This window comes from Barbatula barbatula (genome assembly GCF_947034865.1).
Source record: "Barbatula barbatula genome assembly, chromosome: 18".
NCBI lineage: Eukaryota > Metazoa > Chordata > Actinopteri > Cypriniformes > Nemacheilidae > Barbatula > Barbatula barbatula.
In genome coordinates, this window is record NC_136781.1 from 5,995,929 (window position 1) to 6,023,298 (window position 27,370).

The following is a 27,370-nucleotide window of genomic DNA, read 5'->3' on the forward strand; positions in this document are numbered from 1 at the left end:
AATAATCAATTTGTCCGCCTGTAGAAAGAAGGGAAGGGGCAGGGGTGTGTGGTCAGGAGAGAGAGTGCGTGTGTGTAAGTTGGTGTATGGTGTATATCATGCTTCCCTCTTCATATCAGATGTCCCCGCTTTCTGCAGCCTTAAAAGAGCCTGTGACGTGAGCTGGTGGCTCATGTGCAAATTAAATGGATAGACAGAAAAATGCATTATTGATGCTGGAGGAGGCTGAAGTGTCTCGCTTACAGAATCAGCTCCGGTTCCCACACGGGGTAATTAATCCACAATCCGGAGCCAGCCATGAATGGACCGTAGGACGACCATCTCTTTCCTTCACTCCTCATCCACTAGAGCACTCTCTTCACCGGCTGCAGAAAAATAGGTCACCTGCCTGGGGCCAGCCGGTGAGCGTGTGCGTACGTGAGTGTGTGAGTGCATGACGCACCGAAGGGACTGCTTAAAACAGAGCACATTTTTCTGCCAAATTTGCAGTGCAGGTTAATGTTGACGGTTCCTGCATGTTGTTCAGGTACCAAATATTTCTGAATAACAACACAACCCAGTTATATCGCAAGGGCACCCAACAGGGCTGAAGAAATATTTTTCAGATATGGTGGAATATGTTTTGGTTATAAATTATAAAAAATAAGCATTCAAATGGAAACCCTATGGACTCTATGCACGATGTTGTCAGAGGTCGGGATATCATTTTCTAAAACAACATAACATAACTAAATAACGATAGAGGAAAACCAAAAATATTTTTTTCCCACAGACTTTTGGAAGACCGCAAAAAATAAAGAAGTAGTCACTTTTACCAACTTGTTAGCAACCGCCATTTTAAAGATTTAAAAAATCACAAGCGGGTTACAACTGGTGTGTTTTTGGTAAAAGATTAAAACGTGATAATATTTAGAGGTTTTGTAAGCCACAGACCTTTTTTCAGGCGAAAAACCCATTAAAAAACTCCATAGACTTTGGGGACGATGGAACCGGAAGTCTTAAATTGCTAACTTGCTTCCAGGTTTGCATACAAAAATACAGCATCTCTACGGTACTCAATAGCTAAAAAACCAACAACAGTGAATTACATGTGAAAAATACAACTTTGTGGGAGTTGCACACATGAGTGGGTGGTGCATTTACACTTCACACAACATCAGTACTCCACGAGTGTTTATGAAAGGCTTTCATTTTTCTCTCTTTATCAAAAACAGACGCAGTTTACCCTACAAAGGAATATTTGTTTTTGTAGCTCTCACATTACAATTCAAGTATATTGAAGAAATAGTGCATTCGTTTCCTAAGCTTCCCTTTTTACTACATCAGTACACAGCAACACACTCAAGTTTCGAGTGATGTGTAGTCACTAAATCGAAGATCCTTCACTCAAAATCTCAACACAAGTGGTGAGATGCATTTGACACTTAAAGTAAATTATTTCCTGAAAGTTGCCTCGACTGATAGCCCAAGATCTTAACCAAATCCGTCCCCATACTAATGCACACAAAATATATAACATGTCAAGAAATATGTGTGATACAAATAGCGGCCCATGCAAGATTACAAAATGGTTAGAGAGTAACTTTCGCTGGGTATACCACACACATACATAAGTGTCTCTTGTGTTTGATAACCCCCAACTACCATCACAACATTCCTAGCGCTGTTTTGTTCTGGTTCATCCATCTTTTGACCTGTCACCCAATTAGGTGCATACTTCTGATGAACTGAGCCAATTAAGTCGCATGTGTTAGTGTGGCCAGGAACGCATCATATAATGGCACAGTGCGGTTTTCCTGAGCTGAACACGCTTCGTTTCTCATGCATTTATTAGCGCTTGCCGATTACCCATCACTCACTTGAGTTCCCCGCTATACTGCAACATCAGCACGGTCCACATGAGGAATCATTATGAGTGCAAATTGCTCAAATCACCCTACCGCAATGGCGGTATTTTGACTTTATCTTATTTTCATAAATCATCATTGTAGTGCCTGATTTACTAAACTATGCAAATTAGCTTATGCCATACATGTTTGGCCTTGCGCTGGCGTAAAAATGAGAGAGAGAAAGAGTACAGATGATGTAATTGACTAAGATCAATTACAAGTGTGTTTTATTCACACTTCAGACTTCATTAACACCTGGTGATGTAAACTTCTCCTGATTTAGAAAATCAGTTGTGAAGGGCAGGTTGATTTTGATTAGGTTTTACGTAGGAAAGATTCAAGTGTACCGCATCCTCTAGAACAGTAAAAACCACTGTTGCTTCATGGCATATTGTTATTTACATAAGGTAAACACTGACATGCTCACAATTTAAGTCAACATATTCTGGACAACTAGTTGACTAGAAAAAAACAAGTCACTGGCATAACGTACAAGTCGCTTTTTACATATTTGCATGTTGTTTGTCATTATTTTATATACACATGTAGGTCTAAGCACTGATAAACATGTTTACCGTATGCTTCCCTCTGAATATTAATTGTATTTGCACAGAAAGTCTCCCGATAGAACTGTTTACACTTGTGAATAAACAGAGCTCGCCAAAGATATGCCCGATTATGCACAATGGCTCATATAATTTTAATATCATAGTTAAATAATTCAGATATTAACTTGGATTCGTGTTTGTAAGTATTCAGAGATCAACATTTAATTTAGATTCTGCTTTTTACTTCCAATTTAATGTCTGACTAAATTTGGAAATTCTAAATCTTAATAATAGCGGTGTAAAAATATTCTCACGAACCTAAAGATCCCCTCCTTAAGGGCCCTTGGTGTACACGGGAGACCTCTCACTGTGTTCTGAGCCAATAGTAGCCTATGGTTAAATAATACACCTCCGTCAAGAGCTGTACTGAATAACATCTGAAGGTGATGAAGGTGTTAAATCTGTGCTCCTATTTAGAAAATAATCCACCAGTTTCTCAATCTTCTATTGAAGGCTCTCCTGGGCTCCTCCAAATCATCACCTCTCCAAAACTGCAGACTGCAGAGCTGCCGAGTCATCTGTTCTCCCGATGGCATGACACTTCACTCAGGTTTCCTTCATTTGTCCATTCATTTCATGCTCTCTCCCTCTCTCTCTCTCTCTCTCTCTCTCTCTCTCTCTCTCTGGAGAGATACACAGACACAGATGGATGAAAGTCAAATGTGCCTTTTAACTAGGGGCATTTTACCAATAATTCATCCAAGTTTCCAAAATATATAAATCATCTAAAATAAATCTTAACGGCTCAAATGTCTTTTTAGTGTGCATATAGCTCATTGAGTGCTATCCAGAATTTGTTCCCCCCAATTAACTAACTTTTATTTATTTTAACTTATTTTGGCGTTGTTGAGAGAATAAATGCATCTAGTATGCTATCACTAATTCCAAGTCAGTCCCCATGAGCATTGACTGTTCGAGATTTTTGCTTTTTTATTTCACTGCTGTTCATTTCTGACACGAAAAACATCACATGACATGTAATAGAGACCATTTAGCAAAACGTAAATGAAACCACTTCCTATTTCAGGTTTTTCTTTTAGATATTTTTATTTCACATACAGTATGTAATTAAATGGTCAAGATATTCATTTGACATTACAATTCAGATCTTAATGTTGGTTGGTTGTATCACGTTCTGATGTTTGTGCAATGGTAACACAACTGAAACACGAAGTATTTCGGCAGGTGTTTACATCGGGACAAAACGCCTATTCGCTGCTGTTGTGATTAACAAGGTGAACCCATTGTGTATGAATGAGATTTATTGTGCACGGCAGACAGGTTTGTATATTGTTTGGGACATCTCATGAGAGGTCACAACTCTGAATGCAGACAGTCACACAAGCTTGTAGGCAATGGGATCATCAGAATACAACCCAAATTAAAATTATTAATTCAAATAGCTTGATCGGTGTTTCTAAAATTATTAAAATTGTTATTTGAATAATTGTTATTAATATTAATAATAGCAGCATTTTATTATTAATAATATATTATATAATAAACCATTCCTGAAAATTATTCTTAATGATAAATAATTATTATTTGTTTTGTGGTTAATAATAATAATAATACTTTTTATAGTAATACTATTTTGCATTTTTAACTTTCAATTACTCTCATCTTACTGACATCCATATTTGTTGTTGCTGTGGTTATGGCTATTCAATAAAACATGGAGAATGTGACTATGCCAGGGTGCTGTGAATAAAAGCAAGTTAGCAATTGTTCTATTGTGTTTTGGTTGGTTGCCTATACTTTTAATGTCGTCCCTTCCCCCACCAGATGGCAGGACGGTGACAGATTATTTAACATACACATTTGGCTGCTCATCAATCCAGACTGATTGCTTGCATGTTAATGGGTTGTGCATGGCTTAATTTCTCCCTAATGAGAGTGTCCTTGAGAGGTGAAGCATTAGCGAGAGTTACAAAGATTGCAAGAGGATGTTATCTCTGGCTACACTTCCTTGAATTCATCACACTCTTCTTTCTGCGATGCTGTTAAAAAATCAGAGATGCAGTTCACTTGCCCTCTGAGATAAGTTCTCGATGACTGGTTTACACCTGAAGAGAGTCTGCTTATCTAAGCTTGACAGCACAGGATGATTGACTGATTATTGCTTTGATCTGAGAGGGATCTCTGATTTTGCTCACGCAGGAAGAAAAGTAGAGTCTCTGGATCTCTTTCATACTTAGAAAGCCAAAGGTCTGAATGGAGACGAAAACTTGATCAAAGACAAACCTGCATAAAATGTCAGTAGATAGTTTCAAGAAGATTTACTGTAAAAAACAGGGAAGCCAGTCAATGACACGTATGTATTATATCACTCGCATTACAGCTACATATGGACTTCATGCAAGATACTGGCATGCAAACATGGATGCCATGTATACATTGCAGGCAATAACATAGCTTTGCTTATTAGCTTAGAGCAGCTGTACGTCTGACAAACTGGCTCCCATTAAACATGTAAAGTTCTGTCAGCCAAAACCCATGCGTCTGGGCACATCTGTGCATTAACATCTGGAAAACCTCCAGTCGATAATGAGTCAACATTTTTTAGAAGATACAATAGAGATATATTTCTGTGGACATGATCACATGCAGCCAAGTTAAAAAAGACCAATACGTTGTGAAAGTACATGTAAGGTGTAATTATATTTTACTGTACTGTATGTTCCACATAATTACACAGGGAAATTATGAGTCACTGCACTTTTGAGACGCGCCCTTTACATTAATCTCCAGCATGGGTGGTTTCACAACTCTGCATGTGATTCATGCTGTTGGGAAACGCCTTCACTTCCCCCCAATCATTTTTAACGGTTTAAGAGGCCTGTTTGCAACTTCATCATCAGCGGTATTAAAGGAAATCTTCACCTTTTGAATTTCTCTCTAATCAGCTATGCAAATACATGCAATTACCGCATATAGATGGTGACCCATGGCCTTCTATGCTACCGCAACTGGAGAGCCGAGGAAGCGGTCTGAATTTCTCCATCTCTTTAGTTTCTTAACACAGAAACAGCAAAAGGCTCAGGCTGTTCCTTTCTTAGATCCGCACAGACTGATGGGCCTTAGAGCAAAGCTTGTTTAACACGGGTTAACAAAGCACGGCTAAGCACTGATCCCCTGCATTTTCTGTAAGAAGCTGGGACTCAGGCTCGCCTCAAGCTACTTAATGAATCAATAAGCTTAGCAACAGCCTTGGTCAGTGTCTGACAAACCAGAGATGTGTTTAACCACTAGGGTGCCATTACAATCGTAAAGACACTGTAATACATACGACACTGTGTAGTCTAAAGTGGCCTGAGATGGTATAGTCGAAGAATATATTCGTGCATGCATGGTTTTCCATATAACATTACATTCCCTGTGGAATCCTTATAGATCACCTTCTATCACATGTCTGAGTTTGCTGAGTAATAGATTGGTGGGTCAAAATCTCACAAGTGCCATCAACTGGGAACAAATGGAGGATTTTCCCATTTGCTATTTTTCCCTGTGCTATGCATAGTGTGAGCCCCAAAAGCATTTTCTCCAAGCACTGAATGTCTCTGACATTTCTAGATTTCCCAATGAGCAGCTGTAGCAATTACTTTTACATTACCCAAATAATCACACAGAAATGAATGACATAGACGTCCCTAGACAAACCCACACACACATTCATCCCCTTTCAGATTTTCATAATGTTCCCTCATCACACAGCTGTTTATATTTTGTCTTATTTTCAAAATTAAAGCTTATTGCACATGACCCCAATTTTTTCCAGGGCAACTTCATTATTCAGTTTAAAGAATGCCCTTTTTCTCCCGGGCATGCGCAGATCTACGCTTAGGACTCACCACATCATGTTCAAAAGCCCACAGGAGTCTGTAGAGTACTAAGCACTTTAAGAACAAACAGCATCTACAAAATCTAAAGGCAGCTCTTCTAAAAAAATGAGCGTAATTTAAAATAAATATTTTACTATTCATATTCTTCTATGTTGGTATTTAGTGACGAGTGAAATAAAACATTTTAACCAAGGTAAATATATGACTATTGTGCATTATTCACAATCAGGTTGTATTATTGACAAATGCTAAATGTTTGGAAATATTATTTGTATTTTTTTTTATGCATACACGGTTACAGTATCTTTGTGATGGCCATTAGCAGAGTGAAAGAAGTCTTGTTCCCAAAATATTTTAACTAAAGTCATATTAAAGAAAATTAAACACTACACAGGTATGTATTTTATGTAAAAGATATCAAACAAATATATGAGAAGTGGTGGAAATGGTTATGATTTTCAGTAAAGAAAAATGCTGAAAAAGTCCTTTTTGAACCATCTGCTATTTTCCACCAATACAAAGTCTTTCTTCATCTGCACTTTATTTTATAAAATATGTTATATATGAAACAACACACCATTTTCTGTGCAGTCATTCTTACGCATTTTTCAATCTGTCACGTTAAAGAGCACTTCTGGCCTGCTGAGATGATCATTCAAGCCACCGTCGACATCGCCATGGCAACAGTCAGAAAGTTTGACCATGAAAGCGCTACAATGGAAGGCATAACAAAGAGGTATCACTGAAGGACTTTCAGGAAGCAACTGCATTTGCCCAATGGAGTGTAGCTGATGGTATTACATGACAAACTTTATCATTTAGAGGCTGAATAGATATCTACATCAAGGGCAGACGCATTTAAATAAAAAAAATGTCTTTGAAGACAAGCATTCAGGGAAAAAAATGTTCGGCGAAGTCAAGGACTACTGTTAAGAGCTTATGTTGGGACGATGTCATTAAAAAAGATGTTTGTAAAAAAGATATGTGTCCCTGCTAATCTCAAAGCGCTCTTAATTCAGTTTCTGCTGAAGTGCGCGTAGGTCAAACAGGTCCAAGTCAGCAAATAAATAATGGATGGAAGGACAGTAATTAAGTACACAGATCAGATGAGGTCTAGAGAAGTCTGGCTGATGACCATGTTCTTCTGTTGCTTAAATAAAGCCTAAAACTGCTTGCGTTCTGTTTATTTTCCTCCTTCTCTGGACACCAGCCTGGAGCAAGGACTCTGGGAACATTCCAGAATGAATCTATCGTAGCCTATTAGAATATGGCAACAATATTAAAAAAGTGTTTATTTTGCTCAAGGCTCTAGTGAACCAATGCTATTTTTGTATCTATCTAGGGCTGGGCATATGATAGTGTATACAGTGCAACTGTAGAAATGTGACAACCAGAAGAGATTTTGTTAAAACGTTAACAGCGCGGAATGCATCCGCTGAGATTCTGAAGTGTGCAATGAGTGCAAATTCTGCTATCCACGGGAGCTGAGGAGCTGTCAGATCACAAAAGTTGAAAAGTTGAAAAATGTGAGCTTGTGTGCAACATTTGCCAAAAAAGTTGCTCCTCGTGGTTGAATTGTACATTTGTTACCGGTTATAAATATGGATAAATGGTTATAGAATCGATGATATAGATCACTCTGCCTGTCTGCATGTCTGTCTCTGCAACCAGGTCAAAGCTGAAGTAAACATTTTCTGCAGTCAGAATGGGAAAATCATGAATAATAATGAAGTCAAATGAAATAGAATGGAAGGTCTGTGGACAGATCTGAGCAGCTAATTGATCCCAGAGCTTCACCTTGACACTAACAGAGCACTCGCCTGAGATTCAGCCCTGAATAAATAGAATTCACACATACAACGCTTTCTTGAAAACACACTATTACTGATGCTTTCACTGACTGTATTTGTTCTAAGAATCGAAGACTGGCAAGATGGTGTGTAAGTTAAAACCAGAGTGCAGAAAAGGATACAGGCTGGTGACTCTCTAGCCAGTACAGAGCACATTATGGAGCGCCCATTAATATGGGCAGCCTCTGAAAACATATAAAACAGCACAAGAGTCCAATACGTGTCCACTGCTTGGACACGCTGTAGGAAGCATTGCAAAACAAAAAGAAATCAAGGAAAGATATTATACAAGAATGCCAATGGGAGAGTTACAGTATAAAAATGATTTGTAACGTGATCTGTTGTTTTAAAACCAAGCAGATAAAGCTCCGACAGTGTTGTTTGTTTGTTTGTTTTCAAACATCTGAAACATCTGGATCCCTGTATGACATGCTTCAAAATGATCTCCCAGTATTCCAGGCCGCCTTATGGAAGTCAGCACAAGCCAATGCTCTGCGATAGCATTAGCTTGTTGGGCAGAGGTGCTTTCTGGCATTTTTCCTGTGCATTAAGCACAAAAATCTGCACTTGAGTTGTTCTCCCAGCTCAGTAAACACTCTACTCATTTGGTTAGCAGATTGTACCACATTAGTGAATTGAAAATACAGGCAAATTGCACAGCAAATTTGGCACTGGGTGTTGAAAGTTAAATGCGATGCATTAATACTGTTCAATGTCAAAACTCATCACGCTGTCTCTCTTTCTGCACCACTCTTAGTGCACTGATGGATTGTTTCTGCACTGCGGCTTTTGTCTCTGATGCTGTATGTAATTACATAAACAGCGGCGTTAGAGATGCTTAATTGCTTTTGCTGCCATTAATCTTACAGACGCCGATGGTTTGATAGTTATATCATTCAGTGTCCCAATTCAGTTTTATTTTCATGCATGTTATTCAGAAAACATGACAAAACACTTAAGTGCTAATGTCAAGCACGACGGTAGATTATTTATAATATAAATAATAGTAATCTTATATAGTATATAAGTGAAATAGTTACAATAATTAAAATATTAAAATGTATAAAAAAACGACTTGTAAGTCGCTTTGGATAAAAGCGTCTGCCAAATGAATAAATGTAAATGTAAAAAGTGATAATAACAGTATTATTCATATTAATTAATAACACAATTAGTAATAACAATAACTTAACAACAATTTCATATCATTCTATACTATACTATACTGTACTGTACTGTACTGTACTGTACTGTACTGTACTGTACTGTACTGTACTGTACTGTACTGTACTGTACTGTACTGTACTGTACTGTACTGTACTGTACTGTACTGTACTGTACTACATACAATAATAAAGAAGTTTAAAAAATAATATAATTGGTACACTTTCAATAATCATTGATTATAGTATTCTTACAATAATATTGAATAAAATAATACTATTGTAACATCATATTATTGTCACAGGATTTGGCGTGTATAGCGCATGGCGAAAGCGTGGAATTTTAAATGTCTTTAATAAAACAACCAGGAGAAATAAACGTAACATTCAAATATAACCGGACAATGAACACTGGTAAACACAGGGCTTAAATACTATGGAGAACATAATTTGGGAGAACTGAAACGAAATCTAAACAGAACATAATAGAATGTAACTGAGACAATTATATTATATATCAATTTATAATGTAATGTAATGTAATAATATTTTTTTGCTACACTTGCAATAGTTTTGGATGATATCATTCTTTCCCTATTGTGTCCTCAACATTTGCCTTCCACGATTAAACCATGTATGTTAGTATATCATTTCTTTAATCCATAGTAGAATCTCAATAAACCTCAATTGTTAATTAAAAAAATAGCAATTAAAAATGAACTCCCAATTGTTTCATAATTGTCAAAGCATTTCAGACTTGATATCCTGTGACCTGAGGTTGCAATGCCAGAAGCTTAGGGAAGAGTAATTTAGATACTCTGAGACATTTCACCTCCAGCGCAACCGAAGGGGACCTTCTGATTACACTTTCCTAAGGAAACACTCTCAGCATGCGAGCAACCATGTTCAGAAACAGGGATCTGCTCGTGTCTACCAGACAGTATGTGCTGGCAGTCCTTTGTCACAGTAAAAGCCTTTGTCACAGTCATTTGTATTTAAATAAACCCAACAGTAGTCAGTGCCTGTTTGTAGTCGTCATCTTTTTTTGTAACACTGCTCATAAGTGAAGGTCATCCAGAAGATGTATAGAATGTTGGTAGGCGACACATGTGAAACTGACTAGAGGGCTTTTTTTCAGTCCCATTCAGTGTAAACCGGTGCTTTAGATGAATCAGCGACTCAAATTGTAGCAATGTCCTCATCCAAGGACTGTCTTTTTGTAAATAAGGAATTCAATAATTAAGACAAGCTGTTTTTTTCAGAACATACCTTCATACCTTGTTTGACCGACACATATCTTCATTGTAAAACTTTGCTGTAGTTTTGCAGCAGGTTTGCCAATAACTTACTGTAGATCTAATTTACAATTTAGTTTTAAACATTAACTTGCAGTATATAGTTCTTATATTTTTTCATAAAACAAGGCTACATATCTTAGGTCATTTTTCTTGTTATGTAAATGTATTTAAGACGTTTTCATTTTTTTTACCAGTATGAATGTATGAAGGTATGTTCTGAAACGAACGGCTTGCTAATACCAGCAATGAGCATCTCTTCCTGCTCATTTTGAATCTCAAAAGTCAAAGTGTTTTAATTCTGATTCAAGTAAAGTTTAACTCAAATTGAAAACAGTACTAGAAAAGTAGGATTACGTAGTAATTAAATCTACAGTAAGTTACCGGTAAACCTGCTGCAAAACTACAGCAAAGTTGTACAGTGTTAATTATCTTTCATTACATCTTTTATTATCCAGGTCCACAGATATATTATGTTTCTCAAGAAAAGGAGTTTTAGCCTTCCCCAAATAACAAAATGCATTAATACGTAGTCTTTTGCACAGGTTAACAATTTCGTTGCACAGGTTGGAGCAAGAACCAATGTAACATTCCTTCACATCCCTACAGTAATGCTGTATACATAAAAAGAAAACTTTAAAGATTCGCAATAAAAAAACACTAAGGTTAGCATTGCATTTGATTAGCCTGCATCCTTGACCGTCACACTTGGTGGGGTGGGCAAACTTATTACCTCGAGGGCCACATCAAGTTTTTGAATCGTTGTTAAGGACCGCATATTATTCTTTTTTTTATTTATTCCATACTGAAATTGGATAACTACTGTAGTGTCTGTACATGAAATTCCCTCTACCCTGTCTTTTATAAACACTTTTATATTGACAAAGCTGGCAAAATGTTTGCACTTTTTTGCACATCTCCCCTTTGTGCATAACACTTGTTATATTGTTAATGTGAAGTCCGATGTGTAATATACAGTTCTAAAAATAAATCATTGTAACATTACAATACGTGTTAAACATTTGGCATTGCAAACAGCTCTCAATTTAATTTATATCCATTGTGAGCCATATTTTCATTTACTCTGGTTCTCGATTCTGATTGGCTGAGAAACGTGCCATATTTCGCCAGTATCTGTAACTGCGAGAACTATACGAAGAGTTTGGTTCCAAACTGAGATAACTCTGTTTTTTTCAAAAATCATGTTTTTTTAAATGTTATAATGATTTTATTGTATTGATGAATTGCTTGGGGGCCTGGATGTGTAGTTTGCCCACCTCTGGGCTAGATCATATAAAATATAGGTCTTCCTGCTTCTCACGCCCCAAGACACAGAGCATAGAGAACTTTCCAGAAAACAGCCTAATGTTAGAGTTAATGCCATAAAGAACCCATTGAGATTTCCATCTTGGAGACAAAGGCAGTAACCACCCCTGGTCTTGCCCGGAGTATCGAATGCACGCCAGGTCCTGTTCTGTTGGGGACTATAAAAGTGCCGATTTGAGTAAAGCATTAGCACAGCAGGACGAGGCAGTGGAGGAAAATAGGAATGCCGGACAGAAGAGAGTCATAAAGACAAAAAAAAAACCAGAATAGCATGTGAATCGTTTTTGCAATCATCTGCAAAAAGCAAGTCCAGATGAATCTGTGTAACAAAAACTTAAAAACTGATTGAGACGAATTCTTTAAACAGTGTAAATAAGTGGCACAGTTTTAATGGTGCTCGAGCATTGATTTCAAGGTTGTACATGCAAATGGCGAGTTTAAGCAAAAGTTATATTGAAAGCAATTGATTTTTCTCTCTTGGCTCTGGTTTTTTACTGTGTTGTTCGATGGAAAAGGATCATCGCAGGTGCAACGACTCTCACACTAAGATGCAAGGTGCCCCGGTGCCCTACCCTGCACGTGTGCCAGGTGGATAATGATGGTGACAAGCAGCTCACCGAAGCCTTCCTCAAGCAGCTTGTCTGTATCGGCACACTGCACCATCCATGCTCACAGCCATTCCGATTTATTCAGCACACAAAACTTTCGGTTCCATTTCACATGCATGAGATTTAGTGCGTGTTGCACGCCAGTTTGTCGCCTACTTTTTCTTCGCCTCCTGTATCTCATTTACTGCCCTTCTGCTCGCCATTTATTTTTGCTTTTTTGTCATTCTGGCTGACTATGACGATCTTTGGTTGCCACGCTTGCGTAGGCGCAGTCATTTTACATAAACTGCCATGCGGACTGGAATGTGAAACGGGCTTTTGTTGCTGGAAGCAAGAAACACATTAAGAGAAATGTCACTAATTTAGTGAGTGAATCACTGCAATCAGAAAGAATTGTGAGCGAGGCTTGAAGCGTTGCACATTGGATGTCGCATTGGCTCCAACATGATAATGAATGCCTGTGTAACCAGCGCAAACAAAAGCGCAGCTTAACTGGGAGTGCTGGGGTTTGGGATTGTGGGGGCTCATTACCACAGGATTACAGCCCTCACTTCATGCCCTGGAGGGGAATTCCAGCAAAATCCTGCAGGCAGTAATGAAGTGTTCTTTTATTACTTCATAAATGTTATGCAACGGATGCACTATATAAATTCTTGCAGTTATTAAAGTTGTTGTTATTGAAGGATGCAGAGACACAACCTTTCATCCATTTTCTCAAAAGGGGTGTTCAATCGATAACAAAAGTGTCTATAAGAAGGGGAAATTTGATTTGTCTGGATGACAAGGTGAGGCTGTCACATTGGTTGACTTTGATAATGCTGTGACCGTCTTTATCCTCAAGTGAAATTGAAAAGATCCTCCTCTGAAAGCTTTACTGCTTATTTGGATCAATAACTTATTCGACTCAAAACGCCCCGGCACATACATCACAAATAACAGGCTTTTTGTTTTTAGACTATTATTTTAAAGGGGTGACCAGGTGAGAATGGCATAAAAAAGATGGCTGAAGCATGCCTAAACGCTATCTAAAATAATTCCTGTCATTTGAAAATCATTGTCTTATCTACTTGCAGTGAACACTATAGCAGAGTCATCCTCAATAGTAGGGCTGCGGTCCAGATTGGGACCTTTGCTTTGTTCCATCCGGACCACCAGACACAGCCTAATAAACCATTTCAAACTTTTGACTATTTTGGTTGTATAAATTGAGCCGTGCTTTTAGCGTCCAACTGGGCTAAATTGATAAAGACTGGACCTCTTGGAACTTTAATTGAATACCCCTGCTATAACATATAAAACATGCACATGAAGCATGTTGAAAAACACATTTTGACAAAAGAGAAAATACAACAACAAAAATAATAACTATACATAAGAATAATCACATAAACAACTACTAAGATTAAAAACAATAACTCAAATCAATTGTGTAAGAATAATAACTATAAAGGACATATGACACCAAAAACTATTATTTTTGTTGTTGTTTTTATTACTTATCGATTCAAAAATGCAAAAGGCTAAACATTTCTAAATATATTACAAAATGTATTTATTTGTAAAGGACAAAATGTTCTGAAACCAAGGGTAATTCAAAGCAAAATACACAAAAGCAGTGACTGGACACAAGTGGTATGTCTGCTTTCTTGGATTGCAATCTATGCAGTAATTGTCGGAATCCTTTGGTTTCCGACAGACTTTAACTTATTCGATGTAAAGATTCATCTTAGAAGTTGACTGACACAATGACGGATGTGTGCTTTTAAATATCATACCTGAATTTACAACAGGCCATTCATCAAAAGCAGCTAGACATTAATAGAAATATCACAACATGTTTCCCTGTTGTGTTGTAGATTCAGCTGATATACAAATTACTTTACTGCTGATGAATGACACTTTATGTAAATATGAAAAATGGCATTTCTGAGCCACTGTGATTTTGGTTAAAATGTTGCCGCTTGGAGAAAGTTTTAAATAATGAAATCTATATGATCACTTTTTAAAAAAGATGAAAAACCTAGTTGCACAAAACATTTTGACGTGTAGTAAGAATGATTTAATTATTGGATCTATTGCACTTCATTCACTGCAAGCCTTCTATCTACATCTTTATATTATAAAATGATCATTGAAAGTATTCATATATAGACAGAAAAAAAGTGACAAAATGAGTTTTTTGCTGACAGCTGATTTTCATGCTATGCATTTCAAGCAGATGACTTTTAAAGAAATGAAAGGTTTAACCTTGAAGGTGAAGGTAGTTTCTGCACTAGCACTAACCCGAATCAGTATTCAAGCAGGCTTCCAAATCACAAATTAACCTAAGAATGGTTTACATACAGTTGACTCTCCCCATTAAGAAAGGACCAAACATTATCACAGTGGCTAGAAATAATGTATGTCCTTCAAAGAATAACCGTATGGTTATCCTTGAGACATTATGCAAACATGATTACAGTCATGTTTAGTTAACTTGCCATTTGTCCTTGATTTAGACGGAGAATCAATAATTCCTCTCTTCTCCCTCCCTGATTTATTTTACTCCCACTCTTCAAACTCACAGCCTACGGTGCAAACATGCCGAGATGTTTTGGACGGCCCATTTTGAGCTCTGCTGCTCCGGGCTTCAGTGTGAGTGTTTTTGCTCGAGCAGATTCATCTGCTCTATTAACTGTGTGTCAAATACAACTACAGCAGATGCCATCTGTCTGAAAGCAGAGACAGAGCAATCACAGGAAAAGCACACAAGTGCCAAAAATTGACTAAAGTACAAATTATTAAGGAGTTTTTTCAAAGAACGGGATGCATAGTATGAGACAGCCATACATATAAAAGAGCTGAAATGCTCAGAACAGTACAAGAATTTATCACAAACATGAAACAATGTTGCTTTAACATTCCAAAATATTGTGGGAGGAGTTTCGCGAGACTGGACTGCAGTAACAATACATAACTGTTTATGTTATGTTTGTCTGACTATGCATTTGTTTAACGTTTCAATTTCATTCAAATATGCATGATGTAAATACAATGTGTTGAGGTGTTCTTGGAAGACGGCATTCCAAGTATTTAAAAAAATGCATGAAGACAGCTATCACTTGGAGAAACCATAAGAAGATGCTTTTTCAGTTTTTAAACTTGGGTAACATTGTTATTTATGCCCTTGGCTTTATGGATCTACATATTTGGCATCTTAAAAGAAACATTGAATAGTTCGGTATGTGTATTTACAATTGCGTTTGTATTGTTAATAATGTTCATGAAATTGTTGTAAAATGAGCATTAATAAATGGCTACAACAGTATAACTCAAAGTTACTATAAATTACAATATTATTTACTCTCTAAAATGTAATTTAAATAATTGATTTGTTTTGCTTTATTTATTTTTTCTAATATTAAAACAGGTTGTACCAGTAGGCATTACCAATTTTATTAGATAACTCAAATTAGAGCATTATTCCGCTCTCGCGAGGGTGTGTTTTTGATCGTGGAACTGTTCTGCACTTGTGGTTTTCATGTGCATGAGTTTAGGGTCTGAATAAACGCCATACTAATGTCCGGTTCTTGCCTCCACACCAAATAATCTGTTGTGTTTTACAATTGCTTTATACGTAACTAGGGAGCACCAAAGCACATTTTCTTAAATGTGAAACAAATATGTAGAAGTAGTGTTCCAACACTTGACCTGTAAATAAAAGACAGAAAAAACTAGAGGTGTCAAATACTAATGAATTCCATTTATTGATATCTTTGTATATTTGCAGTTTATTCACCTGAAGAATTATGGAGCTAATGATGCAAACACACCCAAACAAGCAGTATTGAACACAATTCACACAGCATTATTCACTGAATGTTGCAGATCAGTTCTTGCAGATAAGTTGCATAGGGTGCATCAGCTTACTGTGATCTGTCATACTTTACCAGGACCATAAAGCATTGCTCTGCCGCTGTGAAGCAAGCATCTGAATCAGCTCTTTAAAATGCAAAAAGTGTGCTTGTCTACACCGCGCATCCATATATGCCCGGCTGTAACGCTGCTCTCCATCATTTGATAACCAGCTGATGAATTACTGCTGCCTAGAATCCGTACAGAAACACCTTTATAAAACTAAATTCAGTGTGCCACCTGCTTTCTGCGGGTGGAAATGGCGCAACGTTAATTACAGCAGGCAAATGTAAATAAGTGACTTATGTAAATAAGGCACAATTTATAATAAACCTAATTTACACAGAAAGTAAGCATTTTTAACCCGAAGAGAATGGCAATGCGTTCATTTAAATATGCATGGTGTGAAGCTCTAAGAGATTGGACTCCAGGTGATAAGTGATGCACACAAAATTGCTGGAACTGTTTAACGAATTTGTCTCAGAGTGCTGTGTAAAGGCCGGTCGCAGATGAAAAAAACCCTGTTCCTGTCGGAGCCTCCCTGATAACAAGCTGTCAAACAGGAAATACAGACATCCTACTGATTGACATTTTATAGATAAAAATGCTTTTTCAAAGGCATAAGCCATGGCAGCACTAAAATATGAGAAATGGTAAACGACGTTCTATGACCTCTACCGTTTTTCGGTGTGATGGATGGACACCACTTACCCTCTCTCCATCTCTCTAGCTCCCCCAAAGGACAGGACAGTGCAGTCTGCTCTCAGATTCTTATATTAAGTAAGAATACCTAGTTTCAGCCAGTTTGAGCAAACAAAGGCCAATGTGGAAAGGTCCTATGGCCCCTGAACAAACACGTTATTAGAGAACGAGATATGAGAATAGAGAATGACAGAAGAAAAAGGACAGGAAGGCTCCAAACGGCCCTGCAGTGGTAGACATTTACAGTGGTAGACTCCTTGACATTTATACCTCCGTGTATCTGGTTGGGGCTGCAGCAAGAAATTGGGGAGTCATGAAAAAATGAAAGACAATGAAGTCCAATATTTACCCTTTTCTGACTGAATATCTAGCATTTACTGTTTCTTTCAGTTCATCTAACACAGGATGGGAAAAAATGCATTCAAGAAAAACAATTGTCTGATTTCAACTGTGATTTAATATTTGGTACATTGTTTTATTGAGGTCTTGTCATGAGGTGGGGTGCTGACCTTTCACAAACCTGTGGGGAGTCTAAAAGAGGGTGGAAGAGGTGTTAGGAACTTTTTTCGCCAGCACAGCGTAGGCGGTGACCACAATACTGCACAGTGAGCAGTCTAAACGACCACAAAGAGGCAAATATCAGAGATTGAATGGGACATAGCGGGTATATACCGCAGGAAAAACACAACAGATGTCATTTAACAGCCACGTCTCAGGTCTGCCACTGGACTAGAGCCGGACCCCCTCCCCATTCTCAGTATTTCACTGCAGGCAGGAAACAGGCAGCTAATCCAGCCAAAAATGAACACAGGCGACAGGGCACACACACCGCCGCCCAGCAAGTCTGTGGACAAACGCAAACAACCAAAAGCGAGCCGGTTGTAAATTGTGTATGACAACAAATAAATGGACAAATCTGCAAGGAAAAGCCTGGTGCTTCCACAAAAATTCAAGTGAACTTCAAACACAGGCCATGCAGAAGGGAATTAAACATTTTATTTTTCGATTTGTTGTTTAGACTACAGTTGTGGAAAACAATAAGAGACAAACCAAAATAATCTTCAGTTTTCTCCATTAAGGTGTATAAGTAAAATTATAATTTTTGTTTCATTCTGTGAACTAATGACAAAAATTCTTGTTTTATTTTTGCATTTATTTGCATAAAATTTAAACAGTAGGCTGCAAACTGGTCGGAATAACAACATAGTGTACATTTAACTAAAGAGTTTATAAAAAACTTTTAGTAAAACTGAACAGTTGTGTTATCACTGCCCACACAAAGCAGATGGTAAATGAAATTCATTTAACAGAAATGTTTGGATATTGTCTATTAATCATGGCAGCCATAAATCCTCAAATGCTAGAGATGAGCATTATAATGGGGCACGACATATCCAATTATGCAGTGTAGTTAAGCACACTTTTGGCAGTTTATAGACTATATCACTCTGCCAGGGCATTCAAACCAGCTCTGCAAAATGGGCAAGTGTGCCACACAATTTGAGTTCAGCACATTTTTGGCATGTCTGCATTGTATTCTGATTTGCATAATTCCTTTAACTAAATTCCTTTAGTTAGCTAAAACAACACAAATAGTACATTTAAATAAACAAAATTATTCGTGAACCACAGTTCATCCCTCAATCACCTCAAATTATACTAGAAAAGTATATTATGTTAAAGCACAAACAAACAGGGTGGACTCAAGGGTCGCTCCTGGAAGTGGGGAATTCAGTGTGTTGTTGCCATGACGATTTTTCTGCCTCCGATTTGGTCATTTTTTGTGATATGGGTTGATGATTGTTTCTATGCAAGTGACTAAAACACAACACGCAATCCTCTCCCGTAACCTTAGAAGTTCAGCTCTCGACCTCTTTGGAGTAAATCACCATTTGTTTCTGTAATGGACAGTACTGCAGCAGTCTTCAAAACATTTTTCCCTCATTCATCACTGCTGTCTCTGTGTAGTTTGCCCGAGGCAAAAGCTAAAACCACATGTAGGTGAGTTCTTTTCCACTCATACACAGAATATTTGTTAAAACCCATACAATTCCTGCCACTCGTACCTGGCGATCAAATAAAATGATATAACAAAGTCTGATGAAGACTTTACGGTAAAGCTGTGAGGTACAGTATGACAGCTCACCATTGACTACTTTTGTTGGGGCATTCAATAAATCAGTTAGATCCATAAAAACAAACAAAGAAAAAGACTGTGACTAGACCGATCCTTTGAGAAGGGATTCCCTTCCGGCAGTTAAGAAAGTTTTGAATTTGAGTGACATTCAAGCTAACATTAACTTAGCCTAGCTGTTATTTGGAGATGTATCACTTTGGATTTTTCAAATCCATATGAACATTCATCAAGCTGGAATACCTTTATGGGATAGACCAAGTGTTCCCTGGCTAGCCATTAATAAAAAATGCATGAATATGTAAGGAATAAATCCAGACAGCTGTTTAGTAGACAAAACGCCCTGTTCCCCGAAAGCAATCTTTGCTCAAAGCACTTGCCCTCAATCTTACTTAACAGGCAGTAGCTCACGTTGAACTACGGCACCCATGCTCTTATCGGAGCACAGTGTACTGCTAAATGGATGCTTCCACATCCATCGCCGGTGCCGCGAGGGCCAAACTATGGAAATAATGTCAGCAAAATCACATTTCTAAAGAGAGAGTTGAGATAAATGGTGTGGATACTTCTAACTCAAGACATTTTAGAAATAAATCTGTATGAAAAGGCTTGTTCTTTCAGGAGAACTTATATGCACGTGCCACGTTTTTTTATTACACAGCTTGGTGAAATATGTCAATTTAATAACCATATCTAAAGTGGATATACAGAAACTAACCCCAAACTCTAACCGTGACTAAGAGTGCAGTTTATAGCCAGACTCCACTGAAAAACACAGAGCCCCACCCCTGTGAAAGCCCACAATGATAGATAAGAGCCGAGGATTGAGTTATCAAGCAGGAGGGTTTTAAATTTAAGCCCCTACCGAACATTAAAACACAGAGTGAAGAAAGACACTGAGGGTGAACAGTGTTTCATTACTAAAGCATCATTACTGAGTCCTTTTGCTCCCACAGACACAAAGCCATTAAACCTTCAAGTGCTGGTCACAGCAGCAACTTAAGAAAGTACAAGCCCAGCTTTTAACCACTTACTGTTAATTCAAGTCCAATAAATTTGATTAAGAAAAAGAATTAGTTCAATTTTGCACGTTCTTTTTTACTGAGAATTATTTTAATTTACTTTGTCATTCTGACAATATTTAAAAATATATATTATATATTATTATATATATTGCTGGTTCAAATCTCAGTGCCAGGTCATGACTGAAGTGTCCTTGAGCAAGGCACCTTACCCCATGATTGCTCTGCAGTAATGTGCCAATGTAACAAATAATAAAAAAATAAATGTGCCACTGTAAAAAAAAATACTTGTAAGTCGCTTTGGATAAAAGCGTCTGCCAAATGAATAAATGTAAATGTAAATGTATTACTTGCTCAAACTGGTCCATAACACAAATAATACTACACCAGTTAAGATTTTAGACTGACAAGTGTTGGAATGTATAACTGTCATCATCTGTCAATCTCACAATATGTCACTACATTCCTCACACTGTTGTAATAATAGCATGATTACAATTGGACACTTTAGCAAATCAAAAATAACATTTAATTTTGAGACTAAACTCTTATGCACACTTTAATAAACTGTGATGTATTTTGTTGAAGGCAATTAACAGTGTCTTAACTTTGGCTCACCTGGTAAATATAGACGTGTGTGTTCGTGTATGTGTGTGTGAGAGAGAGAGAGAAAGAAAAGTGCATAGTCCTCTGGGGTTCTGTCTTGCCCAGTATGTGATAATGGGGCCTATAATGCACTTCTTACTAATGGAAACAAAGAGAGCCTGGCAGCACTGAAAAATGAGACATGCTAAAAGCAGAGGGCAAAAAAGAAATATACAATTACCTGCTCAATTCACAGTTGTCAAAAAATGGCTATCATGTGTGAGAATGTATTCTGACGCAAATATAAGCATGTAAAGAGTAAAAATAAACAAAGAACGAAGAAGGAAGTAAATAATGTCATATGATAAGTCTCATGTGTTTGGTTTACTCTTGTACTGCCTTTGTTTAAAACATGGCCACGCCCAAACCATTTCCTTATAAGGGCCTACACCTCTTCCTGTGCCGCCATTTCTGTCTCTCTAAAGATCTGGCCCTTCCTGAGAGCACACACCGAACGGTGGCGGCAAACCATTATCTTCTATTGTATGGACACAAAACCAATGCAAGTCAATGGGGCCGTCGCTGTAAGGTTACCAAAATTTTTCAAAATATCTTGTTTTGTGTTCTGCATATGAAAGAAAGTCATACAGGTTTGAAAGGACAAAAGAGTGAGTTAATGATGACAGAATTTTCATTTTTGGGTGAATTGACCCCCTTTAAGACAAGTCAAGTCTGCTACTGTAAAAGCACAATAAATAGATTTTATGTGCAAAATCAATCCCATGTCATTTTGGTTACTCTAGAAAAAATTAGACCTTTAATTAACCTAGTAATTATATTCCAGACATGTTTGATATTTTTAATATTTTTGATTTAATTTACGAATCATTTTGACCATATTACAATTTACTGATAATTTACAACTTGTGTAGACAGGAATATAACCAAAAAAGGAGAACATTTGAGGCACAGACTGGACATTTGTGCTCTGATGAATACAATAATTTGTACATTTTACTAATCCTCACTCAAGGCTAGTCTGGTCCAATGACTTGAAAAGGTCTGACAATGACAAGCTCAACACTGTGTTAATGTTTTGAGATGTTCATGAGCGAATGAGCCCTGCAGTGCATCCTCTCAGTCAAAACTAGCATTACACAGCAACATTATCTTTTACCTTTTAATTTGTGGAATTATTTTATCGCAATTACTGGCACGAATAAAAGGAAACATAACTGCAGACATGTAAGTTTCATTAGAAATTCCCCTTAAGAAAATGGAAGTATTAAATATGCATAGCACCGATTAAATGAGCCAATTGTGGTTTATGTCAGGATGTAAAGTTCGCCCTCCGGTTAACAATGTGACATGACCTCATCTATCAGCAAGGCTGACGGCGTCATGAACTTCAGCTCTCGATGAGATTTATGACACACATGACGCAATGTCCCTGCCGCACCGTACGAGCAAATTAACTGCATATGGCCTTTTTGTCAGCTTATCAGTCTGTGTTCATTTTTTTTATTTTTATTTTGCTTTTGTAATTACATATCTGAAGCCATTACGCCATTCTCATAACCAGAATGAAACCCACGGTAACACAGTATGCCAGACTACATAAACGAAAAAAGGGAAATAGTAATTTACTCAGGATGAAGGGTTTCAAGTACAGAGCGGGGACTCGTGGACATTAACAGTGAGTTCAGTGTGAGTACAACTTATCTGCCTCGCAAATGACCCATTCTAATAAATGCATTATCATAAAAAGTAAGTGATAATACCATCGATTGTGAAGTCGTGGAAATGGCAGACCTCAGCTTGTCACACAAAAATCACCCCGCTATAACTGTTTCAAAGTGGGCAGGTACATTTATTGTCAAGCAAGTGCACTTATGCTGAGATTCTCATAGAGGACCTCATCCTGCAGGACTGTTACATAACTCTGGCTGCAGAATACATACAGCAGTGCATCATACAAATAAATATATATAGCTACAAACTGAATATGAAATGTGTCTTCTCATCTTATGTTTTTCTTAAAAGATAAAACTTTTTTCAAGTGTAGGAAAGTTCCCAGAGCCTATGAATGGCTTCTAACATTTTAAACTTGACCGCTTTGCAGCACTTGCACTTAAACACTTGGGGGCGGTTTCCCAGACAGAGTTTAAGACTACTCTTAGATTAAAATAAATGCCAGAGCTTTCTAAACAAAAAGAGTTAGCAGTGACGAATCTTAAAATACATAAGTGCCATTATTTTGTCTCAAAATGAACACAAGTAATGTTTTTATCTGTAAGGCATGTTTGTAAAAGCTACTTAAATGTGATGGTTTATGCTAATCCCTGTCTGGAAAACCGCCCCTTGCAGTGTACCTCAAAATAAAAAAATACATATATTTAAAATTTACAGATGTTAAATGATAGAGAGAGAGGGAGAGAGCGTCAAAAATGTTTTCAGGACTCTGGACAGCTCCCGTTGTTTGCTATAGCATGGCTCTTGAACTGTGTGTTGGCTTGCTAACCTTTATGTTCCCTACAGAGGGGGGCATGAAAATAGCTGTAACTTTAAACCTGATAAACAGTGTGAACACTCAACTTGATTCTCAGTGCTGCTAGCAGTTGTTATCCAACTAAAAGTTGAACTGGTGGCACGATGCCCACTGTTTCCAATTTAAGTTAAATTTAGCTTTGCAGTCTGCTGCATTCTCAGCAGGAAGTGTGTCTGCATAGTGTTCAGGTAAACACAATCTCTCTTTCTCTGTAGTCTTCTTGTTTTTCTAACTGTGGTCCTACACCACTTTAAGCTTCTGTCCCCTCCGCATTGCATGGAATGCATTTGCATCCTTAGTTATTTTTATTTTTAACACACCAATAGGCCCTTTTCACATGATGTCACTCATCTTCCGTTCTGCCGTGAAGCAGTGTATCATTACTTCCGCTAGCGCCTAAGAAAAGAGTTTACCACCTTGCATTGCTACCACAAATACGGCTAGATGACAAGTTGCTAACGTCAAGATCAAAAGCTAGATAAATTATACAAATTCTTCGTAGAACAGTTCCTGTTTGATTATAAAGGTAAGTATTTTCTTTTTGTGTTAGCGAAGGTGCTAGGATAAGTATTCGAATAAGTGTTCTGTCAGTCAATAACGTTACGAAATATTAACATGCCTGATACTAAACACAATAATAATCTTACCGATGTCTTGACCACTCATATTTTCTGTCACGGTTGTTAAATTCTTGTGTGTCGGCAAACGGAAGTTATGATGCACATCTTTGCGGAAGTTGAATGGCGTCATTGTGAAAAGGGCCTATTGAAGGTTTGATTCCACAATGACCTTCCTATTTGGCCATACCAGAAGATTACAGAACATGAAACCAACTTGAAACAAAACATCAATTCTAAGAATATTAGGGAGAAACATTGACAGTGTAATTTATCAGAACAAATACTCTCACATTCCTGTTCAGACATCAGCCAATGTTAATGAGTTTCTCATATAACCTTCACATCAGGTAGTTTCTGTGAGAATTATTTAGTTTTTTTTGCTCTAAAGTTGAGATTTGGTTTTCAAACAGCTCTCAACGATGCTTTTCTTTCTCTTTCTCTTCCCCTACAGAATTTTTTGTGGGGATTTGAAGGACAAAGTTCTTTAATCTAGCCATCAGCTGCTTGTTCTGTTAAGCTATGGCTACCCGTCAGCCTGCTAGACGGGGCCTTGATTGTAAAGAAGCTAAAGTTTCTAAGCCACTCTTTGTGAACTGTGAAGAATCATCAGTGATCATCTCCGTCACCCACTAAAATAATCTTGCTTTGACTCACACAAACACTTGGAAATCTGTCATCTGAAGGGTGGGATGTAGGTCCCCTATGATTTCTTATAAAACCCCACAAAAATGTATTATGCACCTTGTGAAAAGCACAAATCAGCATAAATACGAGCCATCACGCCCCACACGGTGAATAATCACAGGCAAACTGGCCTCCGCTATCCCTGACATAAGCGTTCTGATTGCAGGAGGGGAGCTGAATGGAGCTGCAGTGAGGGAGTGTGAGATTAGCTTTCAGGTGCAGAGGGAGGTGAAGACGGTCAATTTATAGCTCACTAAGCGACTCCTTGTTCTCTTCTGCACACGGAGTATCAGCCAGAACTTCCCTCTCGCAGCCTGCAATCCATCTCACAGACCGGACTTAATTAAAACGTCAAATCGCCTACCACAGAATGCAGCCTCTCCAAATTAAAAAGAAATTAGAATGGCAGATGTGTCTTTAATGGCTTAATCATACCTCCATATTGGACCCATTAAAACATACAGGATGTAATATTTTAAAAAAATTATTTTGCCACTGGTGTGCATGCGCGGGTCAAAAAAAGGGATGAGGGTTAGGAAGAATCATGAACGGATAATTTAGCATGCAAATATGAAGCTAGTTAGTACTAAAAGTGGTTCTTTGCTCGTAATCATAGGGGAACCACTTTTAGTGCTATATAGCACCATATCTTGGTGCTTCAGTGGTTCTTCGGAGTTCTTCAGTTTCTGTATAAAAAACTTGTTAAGCCCCTGTATAGTTCTTCAGTGGTTCTATATAGCACCTCAGTCGTCCCAAAGAACCGCTGAAGAACCACTGAAGCACCAAAATATGGTTCTATATAGCACTAAAAGTGGTTCCCCTATGATTACGATCCAAGAACCACTTTTAGTGCAATATAGTACTATTTCTTTTAGAGTGTATCCTCAGTGCCTCATATAAAGTATGCTCAGTGCCTCATCGGTTGAAAAGTAAAGAGAACACATATCTGAAGGAGGAGCTTGGAAATGTTATAAAATCTTAAATCAAGATAGATAACGTTGAACAATTGAAAACTATTTAAATGTCAATAGAAGTAACAATTTGCATATAACTCTATGTATCATGTAGTTAAAGGGATAGCGTACTCAAAATTGCAAATCCTCTTATCCTTTACTCACCCTCTTGTCATTTCCAGACTGTATGACTTTCTTTTTTCTGCAAAACACAAAAGAAGATATATTGAAGAATGTCGGTGAGCAAAAAAAGTTGGTCCCCATTTACTTCTATTGTATGGACACAAACCCAATGCAAGTCAATGAGGACCAACAGTTTTCTGTTACCAACATTCTTCAAAATATATTATTTTCTGTTCTGCAGAAGAAAGAAAGCCATACAGGTTTGAAATTACTTGAGGGCGAGTAAATGTTAACAGATTTTCCATTTTGGGGTGAACAATCTCTTTCAAGATCACACCAAGTTCACACCAGGAACGATAACTATAAATAACTAAAACAATACATATTTTAGCATCCACATCAATGGATGATGATGTTGTTTACTCTAAAAAAGTTCTCTGCATTTTTTACATTTTAAATGTCTAAGCCATTTCAAATAAAATGTATTTTGACTGGCTGCCAAGCTTGATTGTTCATCAGCTGAAGAAAATTTACTTCGAAAGTGATCCCAATGATATCATTGCAATATAGCAGGGGGATTCAATTTCAAAAAGTTCTAAGAGGTCCGGTCTTTATATTTTCTTCCAAACGGAGGTCCGGACAATATGTTTTTTGAGAATAAGTAAAATTTTTATCAATTTAGCCCAGTATAAAATATATGATATAGGCTGTGTGGTTTAAGGGGAATGCCCTCTTAATAGAAGTCTGATAATTACTGACAACTAGAAATAGCCACGCAAACTGTTGCCTGCATGTTTCCAAAAGTTCCACAGACACCTCTCACTAAGTACAGTATGGGGTAGATGATGTTTCCAAACGTGGTAAAGTGAGCAATGACAGTTTCTATCCCTGTCTTCAACTACAGCGGTGCCGGTGACATCCCGACATCGCAAGATCGCGAGCGCTTCACCTTCTTCAGCGAGTCTTCTCACGCTGAGGTGTGAGGGCCGCCGCCCATCTTCACACCCCGGGGCCCATCCAACTCTGTAACACCAGCAAACAGTTTTGTTTGTTTTCTTAGTCAGAATCCATGTAGATTTAATATTGACACTCACTCAGAAAAGTGTAAACGTACGCACACAAACACAGGAGGTGACTGCTTAAAGTCTTGCTCTCTACAACTGCCTTTTCTCATTTAGGCATGCGTGTAATTGTAGCGAGACTGAATTAGGAGGCAAAATTTTGAGTGCCGGCACTCCACTGAGAAGCCCGTGAGAGGGGAGGGTGAGAGCTCTCAGCGTCAACTACATTAGGAAACAAATGAAAGGATGAAACAGATGAGAGAGCAGGAAAGGCTCAGGAAGGGATCAGATGGTGTAAATGTGAGGAAAGCGCTATCTAATGTCTCATCTTTTTAAAATGTGCCTCAAGGTAATGAGTTTTCCCCCTTTAATTTTGTTTTCATGGGGAAACAGAAACAACCGTAAAAATAAAACAAGCCTATTTTTCTTCATCCGACGTATGACTGTGCGCATACTTTAAGTT

General features: G+C 37.7%; 1 protein-coding gene across 2 annotated transcripts in view; it reads right to left on the minus strand.

The window, feature by feature from the left end:
- lingo2 (leucine rich repeat and Ig domain containing 2) overlaps nucleotides 1–27,370 on the minus strand; it is a 190,232-nt gene that overhangs the window by 94,881 nt on the left and 67,981 nt on the right. The gene's annotated exons all lie outside the window — the stretch shown is intronic.